The following is a 15,506-nucleotide window of genomic DNA, read 5'->3' as shown; positions in this document are numbered from 1 at the left end:
AAACTTTTCCCTCACAGTGGTAATGCTTTATTTACAGCTAGCAAAGTCAGGGTATTTCTCCAGAATGGTCTGCAATATACCACTGTGGATAAAATACTTTGCCATTTCTTGAACATTTCTGAGTGAGTTGTTTCTAAATTCATTAATTTTATCACACTCCAGTACATAATGACGCAATGTGTGACAATAGTCCATCTGGCAAAGTTTACATTTCGTTTGGTCTACATCTGGTGGTGGGGATTTAACCTGCCAAAGATACTTGTAACCCAGCCGGAGCCGGGCAGTAGTGACATCCAAGAGTCTGCTTATTTTGTTGGATGCACCATAGACATGTGGCTCCTCCTGCATGATGGAATGATGATAGATGGACTGACTTGTGTCAATCTCCCTAAGTCTTAAGTCAATAAAGTTCATTTGAAGTTCTTTTCGTATTATTGTTCTCAAACTGCTAACTGACAACCCAAGATTGTAATCTACCCCCTGTTTGAAAGCATACAGCTTAGCCAATTTATCAGTTCTATCATGCATCTGAAGACCAATGTGAGATGGAATCCACAGCATGTGCACTCTGACTCCACTGTCCACAATCTTACCATATCTATGTCTGGCTTCTGACACAAGCATGCCACAATTTATACTTAATGAGTTGAGAGCATTTATGGATGACAGAGAATCAGTTACAATTAAAGTGTCAACCTTAGATACATGGACACATTTGAGTGCAAGGAGTATGGCAAACAGTTCTGTTTGAAGGGTAGAGGCCCAGTTATTGATGCGTGCTCCAATTTCTTTATGAGAGCCATCACTCTGTGTGACAACAGCAGCACTACCAGCTGCACCAGTGGACTGGTGAACAGAACCATCGACGTAAATAATTTGTGAAAGTGTGTTCTGTGTGACTAAGTTATCAATACAGCTTAAGGCATCATGTTTGGCTTCAAGACGAAGCTTTGGTTGTGATTTAAGAAGAGTTTTGGGGTGAAATGGAGGAATGGTAGTTTGGAATGGGGTAATATCCCATGGAGCAGGGAAATGTCTCTGTTGTCTAACTTGATATAGATCATGTAGCTGGTTCATGCGGAGGTCGGTTCCAGTTTTTTCGATCCATCTGGAAGAATGTTCATCAGTGCTGAGGAAAGTTTGGAGGGCTTCTGTGCAGGGCTTTGAATGGGCTAGCCTAAGCATATTGACCCCAATAAGGATATTTCTTTCAGTAACACGATCTCTAATACTTGGAATATTAAGTTCTTTCAGCATATTTAAAATTTTAGCAGTACGAAGGCATCCTAGGATGATCCTCATTGCTTCGTTTTGCAGTTTTTCCAGCCCTCCAAGCTTCCAGTCAGACACAAGAGCAAGTAGTGGCGCCGCATAATCAACCAATGATCTAATATAAGCAAGATACATCATTTTCACAATTTTAACATTAGCTCCATACCTGGGATGAAAACCTGCCACAACTCTAAGTGTCCTCAGTCTTTCTTTGTATTGGCGACAAAGTCTTGTTACAACAGGTCCAAGTAGTGGAACCTCAAAGCCTAGATACCTGTATCGGCTTACATATTCTAGAAGAGACCCATCATGCAACTGGATCTGACGAACTGTGCCTCTCTGTCGAGGAGGGTCCCTGGAACAACACAGACGACTTTCTGTTGGACAGGTAACCTTTAATCAGCGGAGAAGCTATCCTCCAACATCCATTCTGGCAAGTTCACTAATGATTACATGTCGGTTGGCTACATCAAAAGTAGATTTAAGGTCAAGGAAGATTGTGTATGAGCTGTCAGTGTACAGAGTGAGAAAGGTGGTAATGCAATAATGCACACTCCTTCCATGCATGAAGCCATGCAACCGGGGAGACAAGAATTGCTTAATTCTGTGCATAAGACGATTAAGAATCCTCCTTTCGAATGTTTTACACAAGCAGCTAGTAAGGGATATTGGGCGAAATGAGTTTTGTTGATTGGGCTTCGGAATGGGAATAATGAGGCTGTTGGTCCATGATTTAGGGAGCTCCCCAGTGACATAACTCATGTTATATAATTCAAGTAAAGGATTACCTGGTACTTGACACAGCAATCTGAGTATGTTGTAAGTAATACCATCCTCACCAGGCGACGTGGAGTTGCACTTAGTGCTGCATCAAGTTCATAATTAGTGAAAGGAATGTTGCAGTCATCTGCCTTGCTGAGCATAAAGCAAACAAGTCTCTCCCTTGCATCATATTTGTCCATTAATTTCGCCTGTGTGGTACTGGGAAGACTGTCATAGCTAGATGTAGCAGCCCATGCACTAACTCATTCGCCCTATGTAAGGGATAAGGGTGCGCGATCTGCCCAGTTCTGTTACCCTTAATTCTATTTATGTCCCTCCATGCCCGGCTAAGTGGGGTGTGAGCATTGAGACCATTGACAAATTGTTCCCAGTCTGTTTGCCGCAGCTCTGTCATACGCTCTCTGGCAGCAGCAAGGGCAGTTTGGAAGAGGCTCAGCATTTCAGGGGTACGATGGTTTCTATAGGCTAGGCCTAGTCTGCGAGCAGTACGTTTCAATGTTCGAAGTTTAGAATCATTGTAATAGGTATGGTTTTTATAAGACTTATGATTATTATGGAAGTCATTTGGATTTAGAGTAGCAGGAGGTTTCAGAGGCGGCTCTAAGAAGTTCTGAATACTGCTCACAAGGTCATTGTTAAAGGTCTCTACAGAGGAACACTTATAGGAATTATACCAGTCAGTCACATGTGCAACAAAGTCATCATGTTGATCAGGGGAAACATTAAGACGTTTCTGTTTGAATATCCCACCAGGGAGGATAGTATTACCAATATCTAGTGAGGTTAGCCTTGGGAAATGATCAGACGCTATATCTGTTACAATGGAAGACTCACAGCTGGCAGAAGTAATGTTGAAGCCCAGGCACAGATCAAGGACACCTCCATAGATATGTGGGTTCAAGGTCACCTACAATTTGCACATTATCATGACTGTTTAAGAATGACAACAGTTGATTGCAATTACGATTACAAAACTGAGAGTTTCCAATGCTTTTGTGTCTTGCATTATAATCACCAATAATGAGAGTAGGTTCAGACTGAGCACAAGTTGGGAGCTCCACGTAATTAAACTTATCAGCAGGAGCGTACAAGTTCAAATTCAATTCAAATTCAAAGTTTATTCTCTATAAGGATTACAATGCTGAGTTTACAGAATTTGGTTATTGTGTGGTTTACATGTAGTAAAATAATGATTACAGAGTGTACCACTAGAACACCTAGCATGGCTAGGCATTTCGGGCAGACTTAGTTTAAATCTTAATTTTAAAATATTACAAATTATGAGGTAAGTTGGTATTATGGCTAAGTGACTAAATACTAGTTTGTGAGATTAGCAATGTGAATGCTTTTGTTTTGGCACAGTACATAGTTTCAGTATTGGAGTATCACAGGATTCATTATTTTAAGATTGAGATTAATATTTCTGTTTATGGTCAAATGGGTGAGTGAGTGTAAGTGTGAACCACCAGGTGGTATTCGTGTAGTTAGTTGACGGGGTGTATCAGGGAGATAAGATGTTTTCTAATGGTAGTTTTGAAGGTGATGAATGTGTCTGCAGTTCTAGAGTTCTCAGGTAGGGTGTTCCAGATTTTAGGGCCTTTGACATACATTGAATTTTTGTAAAGGTTTAGTCGGACACGGGGAATGTCGTAGAGATGTTTGTGTCTGGTGTTATGCCTGTGGGTTCTGTCACAACTATCAAGAAAGCATTTTAGGTCAAGGTTGATATTGGAGTTTAAGGTCCTGTAGATGTTAAATATGTTAAATATGTTGAGAGCAGAGTTCCCAATATAAATCCTAACACCGTGATACTGTAGCCCCTCTGTTTTCTTATGTGCAAGAAGTTGATGGGGAAGTGATTTTTTAATATATAGAACACAAGAATTAGTAGATTTGAGGTTATATGCAACAAATGATGGCAATTTAGGGGGTTAGGATTTTTCAGGGACTCTGCACTCTTGTAGACACACAATATCAATGGATTCAGTGGTTACTTTATGATGCAGGTCAGAAAATCTTTTTCTAAGTGACGCAATATTCCAACTTAAAATGGATAGTTTATACGAGTTTGGTTCCATTATAAAAGTCCAGGGATAGAATTCAATTTCTCAGCAAAATGAAAAAACTTACTAAATAACAAACAGACATAATCAATATCAATATCATCAGTATTATCCTTATCCATGAGTCTCCTAAGTGCACTTCCATTAGTGAGACCTCTTGGGAGTCTTTGTATACAGAGGTCACTGCGCTCTTTGTCTGTGAATGTGTGGAAGGTGACACTATCCCTCGCACTCACCTCTCCACTTTTATTACACTCATCACTATCATCACATGTATCACTTCCCTCATCATTATGACCAGTGATACATACACCATTATCAACAACCGGGTCATCTCCACACTCAGTATCTATCAATACATTACACTCATCAGTTTGACTATCATGATGGTCTTCACTGCCCTTATCATCTTCACTGTGATTGTACACACAACTATCAGATTCATCATTTTTGTAATTATTAACACCACTGCAATCATCAGTTTGTTCATCATCACCACACTCATTTTCATAATGGCTGACAATCTGTGGGTTGATGTACTCATTTGCAACCTCTGTAAGTTTTTCCTCGTGGTGCTCAAGTTGTTGTTTCAAACACCATTGTTGCTTCTCCAGTACTGTTATGCGCAGCTGCATGTTGTGTACCACCCCAGCAAGACTAGCTTCATCTGGAGGTATGAAGTCCCGGTTAGCTGAGCCAGGTGGCTGACTGACAGCTGACTCAGCCAAACAGGTGGTGTCAACACCAGCAGCATTACTAGTGCAGAGGTACACAATGGGTCCAGGGACCGGGCTCCAAAGTTTTGATGGCTGAACTAGGTACAAGGTAATGAACTCACAAGTTACAAAGGTAATGAACTCACAAGTTACAAAGGTAATGAACTCACAAGTTACAAAGGTAATGAATACTGTAAGAATGGTTACTTACGTGTATACATGGCTGCAATCATGAACAAATTTTAGAGTAATGAGCAATTCACACTTCCACACCCGGTCACAACTGTAGTGAGTTATTGGTGCAAATGTTGATTGCTGAGTCTCTCTCTCTCACACACACACACACACACACACACACACATACAAATTCATACACACACACACATAATCACACACACACACACACACACACACACACACACACACACACACACACACACACACACACACACAAACTCATACACACACACGCACACACACTCATACACACACACACACACACACTCATACACACACACACACTCATACTCACACACACACACACACACACACACACACACACACACACACACACACACACACACACACACACTCACACACTCATACACATACACACAAACAAACACACACACACACACACACACACACACACACACACACACACACACACACACACACACACACACACACACACACACACACACACACACACACACACACACACACATGCACATATGTGGTAATGCTTTATTTACAGCTAGCAAAGTCAGGGTATTTCTCCAGAATGGTCTGTAATATACCACTGTGGATAAAATACTTAGCCATTTCTTGAACACTTCTGAGTGAGTTGTTTCTAAATTCATTAATTTTATCACACTCCAGTACATAATGACGCAAGGTGTGACAATAATCCATCTGGCAAAGTTTACATTTCGTTTGGTCTACATCTGGTGGTGGTGATTTAACCTGCCAAAGATACTTGTAACCCAGCCGGAGCCGGGCGGTAGTGACATCCAAGAGTCTGCTTATTTTGTTGGATGCACCATAGACATGTGGCTCCTCCTGCATGATAGAATGATGATAGATGGACTCACTGGTGTCAATCTGCAGCTGTGACTCCTGGAGTCTTACAATTGATACATTCTAATGCAACGGTCTGGTGTTTCTTGATCATATCATAGCACTGGTGAGAAGGATGGGCCTTGGCACACACTGCACACCAGTGTGACTTACTAAAGCATTTAAAAGCAACGTGACCCCAGCGCTGACACTTGTAGCATCTACGATGAGGTGGTTTGTACAAAGCTATTTTGTAACTCCTGTTAAGCGCTGCACGAGAGTAGATATATGATGGTGGAGTCCCTTGACCAATCCACTCAGCCAATATCAGATCATTTGGGGCCACATTGCCAGGAAATGCCCATCTAAGTCACACTGGTGTGCAGTGTGTGCCAATGCTCATCCTTCTGAACGGTGTTATGATATGATCAAACAGCAACAGACTGTTGCTAAACAATGTATCAATTGTAAGACCTCAGGAGTCACAGCAGCTCATGCTGACTGCAGTGTGAGGGCTGCCCACATCACAGCCAACCGCACCTCACCCTGTACCCCTCATAATGACCCCCAAGGACTACCAGGTACCTCGGGTCTGAATACTGGCTCATGCCTGCCCTCAGACAATGGGGTTGAGCACCTCACCTGGGGAGCACGTCAACAGACCCCCATCACGTCGGCTGTCAATACCAGCCTAGCTGAGTCAGCTGACAGTCAGCCAAATAGCTCAGCTGACCGGGACTTCACGTCTCCAGATGTTCCAAGTCTTGCTCCTGTGGTATACAACCTGATGTCGCGCATAAAAGTACTGGAAACACAACAATTTCTCCTGAAACAACAACTTGAACAACACAAGGAAAGATGTGTAGAGTGTACCAATAACAAGATTGTCACAATTTGTGAAAGCAAGTGTAAGGCTGCTGAACAAGGTGGTGGTGGTGTTCTTAATCACAGTAATGACGAATATAATACTTGTGTTGATAACTGTAGTGAGCATCATAATGAAGGCTATGGTGTCAATGATGTTAGTAATAGTGATGACCGTAATATAAGTGGTGGTGAAGAGTGTGATGAGGGCAATGGTGTCTATAATGTTAGTAATAGTGATGAGCGTAATATAAGTGGTGGTGAAGAGTGTGATGAGAGCGGTGGTGTCTATAATGTTAGTAATAGTGATGAGCGTAATATAAGTGGTGGTGAAGAGTGTGATGAGAGCGGTGGTGTCTATAATGTTAGTAATAGTGATGAGCGTAATATAAGTGGTGGTGCAGAATGTGATGAGGTTAGTCACATAGACATTAATGTTAAATACAATGTTGATAAATGTAATGAACACAATGTTGGTAGTGGCGCTGGTGATGAGAGTTGTAGTGTCGCGTGTAATGTTAGTGGAGGAGGGAATGTGAGTGGTGGTGTCACCTATCATACATTCACACATAAACAGCGTCGTGCTCTGGGTTTACGAAGACTCCCACGAGGCCTTACAACTGGAAGCGCACTTACAAAACTCATGGACAAGGGTAGCACTGTTGACATTGATAAGGTCTGCTATTTATATGAACAATTTTTTCATTATGCTGAGAAACTCAAGATGATCCCAGGACTACTATAATGGATCAAAACTCGTATGAACTTTCTATATTAAGCTGGAATATTGCATCACTTAGAAAAAGACTTCCTGACCTTCATCATAAAGTAACCACCGAACCCATTGATGTTGTGTGTCTACAAGAGTGCAGAGTCTCTGAAAAATCCCAACCCCCTAAATTACCATCATTTGTTGCATATAACCTCAAATCTACTAACTCTTGTGTTCTATATATTAAAAAATCACTTCCCCATCAACTTCTTGCACACAAGAAAACAGAGGGGTTACAATATCACGGTGTTAGGATTTATATAGGGAACTCTGCTCTCAACATATTTAACTTGTATGCTCCTGCTGATAAATTTAATTATTTGGAGCTCCCAACTTGTGCTCATTCTGAGCCTACTCTTATTATTGGCGATTACAATGCGAGACACAAAAGCATTGGAAACTCACAGTTTGGTAATCGTAATGGTAATCAACTGTTGTCACTCTTAAACAGTCATGATAATGTCCAAATTGTAGGTGATCTTGAACCCACACATATCTATGGAGGCGTCCTTGATCTGTGCCTGGGCTTCAACATTACTTCTGCCAGCTGTGAGTCTTCCATTGTAACAGATATAGCGTCTGATCATTTCCCTAGGCTAACCTCACTAGATATTTGTAATACTATCCTTCCTGGTGGGATATTCAAACGGAAACGTTTTAATGTTCCCACAGATCAGCATGATGACTTTGTTGCACATGTGACTGACTGGTATAATTCCTATGAGTGTTCCTCTGTAGAGACCTTTAACAATGACCTTGTGAGCAGTATTCAGAACTACTTAGAGCCGCCACTGCAACCTCTTGGTACTCTAAACCCAACAAACTTCCATAATAATCATACCTCCTTCAAAAACCATACTTATTACAATGATTCTAAACTTCGTACACTGAAACGTACTGCTCGCAGACTAGGCCTAGCCTATAGAAAACGTCGTACCCCTGGAATGCTGACGCTCTTCCAAACTGCCCTTGCTGCTGCCAGAGAGCGTATGACAGAGCTGCGGCAAACAGACTGGGAAAAATTTGTCAACGGTCTTAATGCTCACACCCCACTTAGCCGGGCATGGAGGGACATAAATAGAATTAAGGGTAACAGAACTGGGCAGATCGCGCACTCTCATCCCTTACATAGGGCGAATGAGTTAGTCAGTGCTTGGGCTGCTACACCTAGCTATGACCATCTTTCCAGTACCACACAGGCAAAATTAAATGACAAATATGATGCAAGGGAGAGACTTGTTTGCTTTATGCTCAGCAAGGCAGATGATTGCAACATTCCTTTCACTAATTATGAACTTGATGCAGCACTAACTAAGGGCAACTCCATGTCGCCTGGTGAGGATGGTATTACTTACAACATACTCAGATCGCTGTGTCGAGTACCAGGTAATCCATTACTTGAATTATATAACATGAGCTATGTAACTGGGGAGCTCCCTCAATCTTGGACCAACAGCCTCATCATTCCAATTCCTAAGCCCAATCAACAAAATGCATTTCGCCCAATATCTCTTACTAGTTGCTTGTGTAAAACATTTGAGAGAATGATTCTTAATCGTCTCATGTACAGAATTAAACAATTTTTGTCTCCCCGGTTACATGGTTTCATACATGGAAGGAGCGTGCATCATTGCAGAGCCACCTTTCTCACCCTGCACACTGACAGCTCATGCACTACCTTCCTTGACCTTAAAGCCGCTTTCGATGTAGCCAACCGACATGTAATCATTAGTGAACTTGTCAGAATGGATGTTGGAGGATGGCTTCTCCGCTGGATTAAAGGCTACCTGTCCAACAGAAAATCGTCTGTGTTGTTCCAGGGACAGAAGTGAAACTAAAGACTTTGAAATAGGAACCCCACAGGGAGGTGTGCTCAGTCCCACACTGTTCAATATTCTTATTAATGCATTACTTAATGCTACGCCTAGTCAGCCCCATCATTATGTGATTAGTTTTGCTGATGATATAATGATTCACACCACCGGATTCTCCAACACCCAAAACATTCTTAATCATGTACTAGCCTCGTGTCAGGACCTGGGGTTGATAATCTCTACTGATAAAACAAAGATACTTAATACGCGTCCTCCTCGACAGAGAGGCACAGTTCGTCAGATCCAATTGCATGATGGGTCTCTTCTAGAATATGTAAGCAGATACAGGTATCTAGGTTTTGAGGTTCCACTACTTGGACCTGTTGTAACAAGACTTTGTCGCCAATACAAAGAACGACTAAGAGCACTTAGAGTTGTGGCAGGGATTCACCCCAGGTATGGTGCTAATGTTAAAATTGTGAAAATGATGTATCTTGCTTGTATTAGATCATTGGTTGATTATGCTGCGCCACTACTTGCTCTTGTGTCTGACTGGAAGCTTGGAGGGCTGGAAAAACTGCAGAACGAAGCAATGAGGATCATTTTAGGATGCCCTCGTACTGCCAAAATTTTAAATATGCAAAAAGAACTTGATATTCCAAGCATCAGAGATCGTGTTACTGAAAGAAATATCCTAATTGGGGTTAATATGCTCAGGCAAGCTCATTCAAACCCCTGCACAGAAGCCCTCCAAACTTTCCTTAGCACTGGTGAACACTCCTCCAGATGGATCGAAAAAACTGGAACCGACCTCCGCATGAATCAGATACATGATCTATGTCAAGTAAGGCAACAGCGGCACTTCTCTGCTCCATGGAATATTACCCCATTCCAGACTACCATTCCTCCATTTCCCCCCAAACTACTTCTTAAATCACAATCAAAACTTCGCCTTGAAGCCAAACATGAGGCCTTAAGCTGTATTGATAACTTAGTCACACAGCACACACTCTCGCAAATTATTTACGCTGATGGTTCCGTTCACCAATCCACTGGTGCAGCTGGTAGTGCTGCTGTTGTCGTACAGAGTGATGGCTCTCTTAAAGAAATTGGAGCACGCATCAATAATTGGGCCTCTACCCTTCAGACAGAACTGTTTGCCATACTCCTTGCACTGAAATGCATCTATGTATCAAAGATTGACAGTTTAATTGTAACTGATTCTCTGTCATCCATAAATGCTCTCAACTCATTAAGCATAAATTGTTGCATGCTTATGTCAGAAGCCAGACACAGGTATGGTAGGATTGTGGACAGTGGAGTCAGAGTGCACATGCTGTGGATTCCATCTCACATTGGTCTTCAGATGCATGATAGAACTGATAAATTGGCTAAGCTGTATGCTTTCAAAGAGGGAGTAGATTACAATCTTGGCTTGTCAGGTAGTAGTTTGAGAACAATAATACGAAAAGAACTTCAACTGAATTTTATGGACTTAAAGCTCAGGGAGATTGACACAAGTCAGTCCATCTATCATCATTCTATCATGCAGGAGGAGCCACATGTCTACGGTGCATCCAACAAAATAAGCAGACTCTTGGATGTCACTACTCCCCGGCTCCGGCTGGGTTACAAGTATCTTTGGCAGGTTAAATCACCACCACCAGATGTAGACCAAACGAAATGTAAACTTTGCCAGATGGACTATTGTCACACCCTGCGTCATTATGTACTGGAGTGCGATAAAATTAATGAATTTAGAAACAACTCACTCAGAAATGTTCAAGAAATGGCAAAGTACTTTATCCACAGTGGTATATTGCAGACCATTCTGGAGAAATACCCTGACTTTGCTAGCTGTAAATAAAGCATTACCACATGTGTGCATGTGTGTGTGTGTGTGTGTGTGTGTGTGTGTGTGTGTGTGTGTGTGTGCGCACTCACCTAGTTGAGATTGCAGGGGTCGATTCCAAGCTCCTGTGTGTGTGTGTGTGTGTGTGTGTTTGTGTGTGCGTTTGTGTGTGCGTGTGTATGTGTATGAGTGTATATGAGTGTGTGTGTGTGTGTATGAGTGTGTGTGTGTGTGTGTGTGTGTGTGTGTGTGTGTGTGTGAGTGTGTGTGTGTGTGTGTGTGTGTGTATGAGTGTGTGTGCGTGTGTGTGTGTGTGTGTGTACTCACCTATTTGTACTCACCTATTTGTGGTTGCAGGGGTCGAGTCTTAGCTCCTGGCCCCGCCTCTTCACCGGTTGCTACTGGGCCCTCTCTCTCCCCGCTCCATGAGCTTTATCAAACCTTGTCTTAAAACTGTGTATGGTTCCTGCCTCCACTACGTCATTTTCTAGGCTATTCCACTGCCTTACAACTCTATGACTGAAGAAATACTTCCTAATATCTGACTCATTTGTGTCTTCAACTTCCAATTGTGGCCTCTTGTTTCTGTGTCCCCTCCCTGGAACATCCTGTCTTTGTCCACCTTGTCTATTCCACGCAGTATTTTATATGTCGTTATCATGTCTCCCCTGACCCTCCTGTCCTCCAGTGTCATCAGGCCGATTTCCCTTAATCTCTCTTCATAGGACATTCCCCTTAGCTCTGGAACTAACCTTGTGGCAAACCTTTCAAAGTTTATTCTCTATAAGGATTACAATGCTGAGTTTACAGAAATTCGGTTATTGTTTGGTTTACATGTCGTAAAATTGTGATTACAGAGTGTACCACTAGAACGCTTAGCATGGCTAGGCATTTCGGGCATACTTAGTTTTATTCTTAATTGTAAAATATTACAAATTATGAGGTAAGTTGGTATTATGGCTAAGTGACTAAATACTAGTTTGTGAGTTTAGCAATATGAATGCTTTTGTTTTGGCACAGTATATAGTTTCAGTATTGGAGTATCACAGGATTCATTATTTTAAGACTGAGATTAATATTTCTGTTTATGGTCAAATGAGTGAGTGAGTGTAAGTGTGAACCACCAGGTGGTATTCGTGTAGTTAGTTGACGGGGTGTATCAGGGAGATAAGATGTTTTCTAATGGTAGTTTTGAAGGTGATGAATGTGTCTGCAGTTCTAGAGTTCTCAGGTAGGGTATTCCAGATTTTAGGGCCTTTGACATACATTGAATTTTTGTAAAGGTTTAGTCGGACACGGGGAATGTCGTAGAGATGTTTGTGTCTGGTGTTATGCTTGTGGGTTCTGTCACAACTATCAAGAAAGCGTTTTAGGTCAAGGTTGATATTAGAGTTTAAGGCCCTGTAGATGTAGATTGCACAGTAGTAAGTGTGGATGTACTGAACTGGGAGTAAGTTTAGATCTATGAAGAGTGGGGGGTGTGTTGCCAGGGATGGGATTTAGTGATTATTCTTACTGCAGCTTTTTGTTGGGTTATTATTGGCTTTAGGTGTGTTGCTGCAGTTGATCCCCAAGCACAAATAGCATAGGTGAGGTATGGATAAATAAGTGAGTGGTATAGTGTGAGAAGGGCATTTTGCGGCACGTAGTATCGTATCTTGGAGAGGATCCCAACCGTTTTGGATACTTTTTTGGCTATATGCTGGATATGGGTGCTGAAATTCAGGTTGTTGTCAAGGTATAAGCCTAGGAATTTTCCCCCATTATTTCTGGTAATTAGAGTGTTGTCAATCTTAATGTTAATTTGTGCATCTCCTGCTCTGCTACCAAACATAATATAGTAGGTTTTGTCAGTGTTAAGCGTAAGTTTATTGGCTGTCATCCAAGTCGATATTTTAATCAGCTCCTCATTCACAATGGTGTTGAGGGTGGCAAGATTAGGGTGAGAGATGACATAAGTCGTGTCATCAGCAAAGAGAATGGGTTTCAGGTGTTGGGATACGTTTGGAAGGTCATTGATGTATATGAGGAAGAGCAGGGGACCAAGGACACTTCCCTGCGGAACTCCAGTATCAAGTGGCCGTCTTGCTGATGCTGTGTCTTTAATGGTGACGTACTGATACCTATTAGTAATGTAAGATTTGAAATAAGCAAGCGCATGGCCTCTTATACCGTAGTGATCAAGTTTGTGGAGTAGGATGTCGTGGTCTACTGTGTCAAAAGCTTTTCCTAGGTCAATAAAAATTCCTAGTGGATATTCCTTATTTTCCAATGCTGTGTAAAGCAGATCTAGCATTTTTATGATTGCATCATTAGTGCTTTTATTTTTCCTGAATCCAAACTGGCAGGGGTTGAGTATGTTTTGAGCCGTTATAAATGAATACAGTCTCCTGTGCACGAGTTTCTCAAAGATTTTGGATAGCAATGGTAATTTAGATATTGGCCTATAGTTGTTTAAGTCTGTAGGGTCACCACCTTTATGTATTGGTGTAACCCTTGCCATCTGAGTAGTTTCGGGAAGGTGCTAGTCTCTATTGACTTGTTAAAAAGTAATGAAATAGCATGCGAAAGGACATGGGCCGCTCGCTTGTACAGTAATGGTGGGACATGAGACAGATTTCCCGAGTTATTTTTAAGTGACTTTATGATCTCAATGACTTCCGTGGGCTCAGTTGGTGCAAGATAGAAGGAATTAGGGAAATTTCCATCTAGGTAGTCCCCGGCATGGGCATTGGTCTGTGGGATTTTACTGGCGAGATTAGATCCTATGTTTGAGAAGAAGTCGTTTATCTTGTTAGCTGTGTCAGTGGGATGTAGTGGTGTTTCATTAGGTTTAGTTAGGACAATATTCTTGGTTTTTCTCAGTTTGTGGGTCCCTAGAATCTGAGAGAGTGTTTTCCAGGTCTTTTTTATATCTCCTCTAGTGTCTGTGAATCTACTGGAGTAGTATAGTTGTTTGGCTTTTTTTATCACTTTGGTGAGAGCTGATGAATAGTGTTTAAGAGTATCTTCGTGTATTAAGCCCTGTCTATATTGCTTTTCATATTGGTGTTTCTTGTCAATGGATTTCAGAATGGTGCTGGTTAGCCATGGGCAACCAAGCCGTTTGTTTGTGATCTGTTTTATTTTTATAGGACAATGTTTGTTGTATTGTCTAAGTAATTTGTTAAGAAAAATGTCTGTCCAGTCATCAATACCATTGGCCTTGGAGAATTCTTTAGGCCAATCAACAGTCTCTAAGTCAGCTGTGAACTTCCTTACTGAGGCCTCGTCATGGAGTCTAAATGAGACTTTGTTGTATTCAAGTGGTGGTTTACTAATGTTTGTCAGGAGGAAGGTAGGGTAGTGGTCTGTAGTGCTATCTGTGATTATCCCTGATTTAAGGGGGGCTAGTATATTGGTCCATATGTGGTCTATTATGGTTGCACTTGTCTCAGTGAGCCTGGTTGGTTTAGTTATTGTTGGTATGAGAAGTGTGTTGTTCATATTGTTGATGAAATCAGTTACAGGCTGATCATCTAGTAAGCCAAGGTTGATGTTGAAGTCTCCAGCTAAGAGAAGGTGGTGCTTATTCATTTGTCTGTTTGTTATTAGTGACTTTAATTTCTCACTGAAATTTGGGATGTTTGTGTGAGGTATCCGGTAAATGGCACCGATTGTTATAGGCGTCTTAAGTTTTTTTACAGTAAAATTAGCAAAAATGTATTCCCCATATTCATCACTAAAGCAAGTGGTGCTAAGACAAGATAATTGGTTAGAGTAATAGATTGCAATACCACCCCCAACTTGGTTTGTTTTGCAGTTGTGAATTGCTGTGTATCCTGGTAGAGGGTAGATATCTATTGTGTCCTGCTTAAGCCAGGTCTCAGTAAGAATAATGCAGGAGAAGGGTGTCTTTAGTGATTCAAGGAGTGCTAGGAGGTCATCATAGTGTTTGCTTAAGGACCTGATGTTGTAGTTAAGTACTGATAGACTTTTAGCATTGTTTAGGATAGTGGTGGCTTGTGATGCTGTGTAATAAAGGCAGTTACTTTCCAATAGGTTTTGATTGGGTGTCAGATTATGGAGGTTTAGATCAGGGTCAACGTGATCAATCATATTCTAGGTTTAAATTATGGTTATTTATATCCTGAGTTGTGTGTTGAGTTCTAATACTGATATCTGTAGTGGTAGGAAGTTTGGACAAGTATATAGCTAGAGTATTTTGGTAATGTAGGGTATAGTCACTACTACACATAATGAAGTTGATGTTGTCTATGTGTTGTGCTGGAATGAACTAAAGTACAACTAGGTATAAACTAGTAATATAAA

Source organism: Cherax quadricarinatus, chromosome 62 (genome assembly GCF_038502225.1).
Source record: "Cherax quadricarinatus isolate ZL_2023a chromosome 62, ASM3850222v1, whole genome shotgun sequence".
In the NCBI taxonomy this organism is placed as follows: Eukaryota; Metazoa; Arthropoda; class Malacostraca; order Decapoda; family Parastacidae; genus Cherax; species Cherax quadricarinatus.
This window is presented reverse-complemented; position numbering follows the sequence as displayed.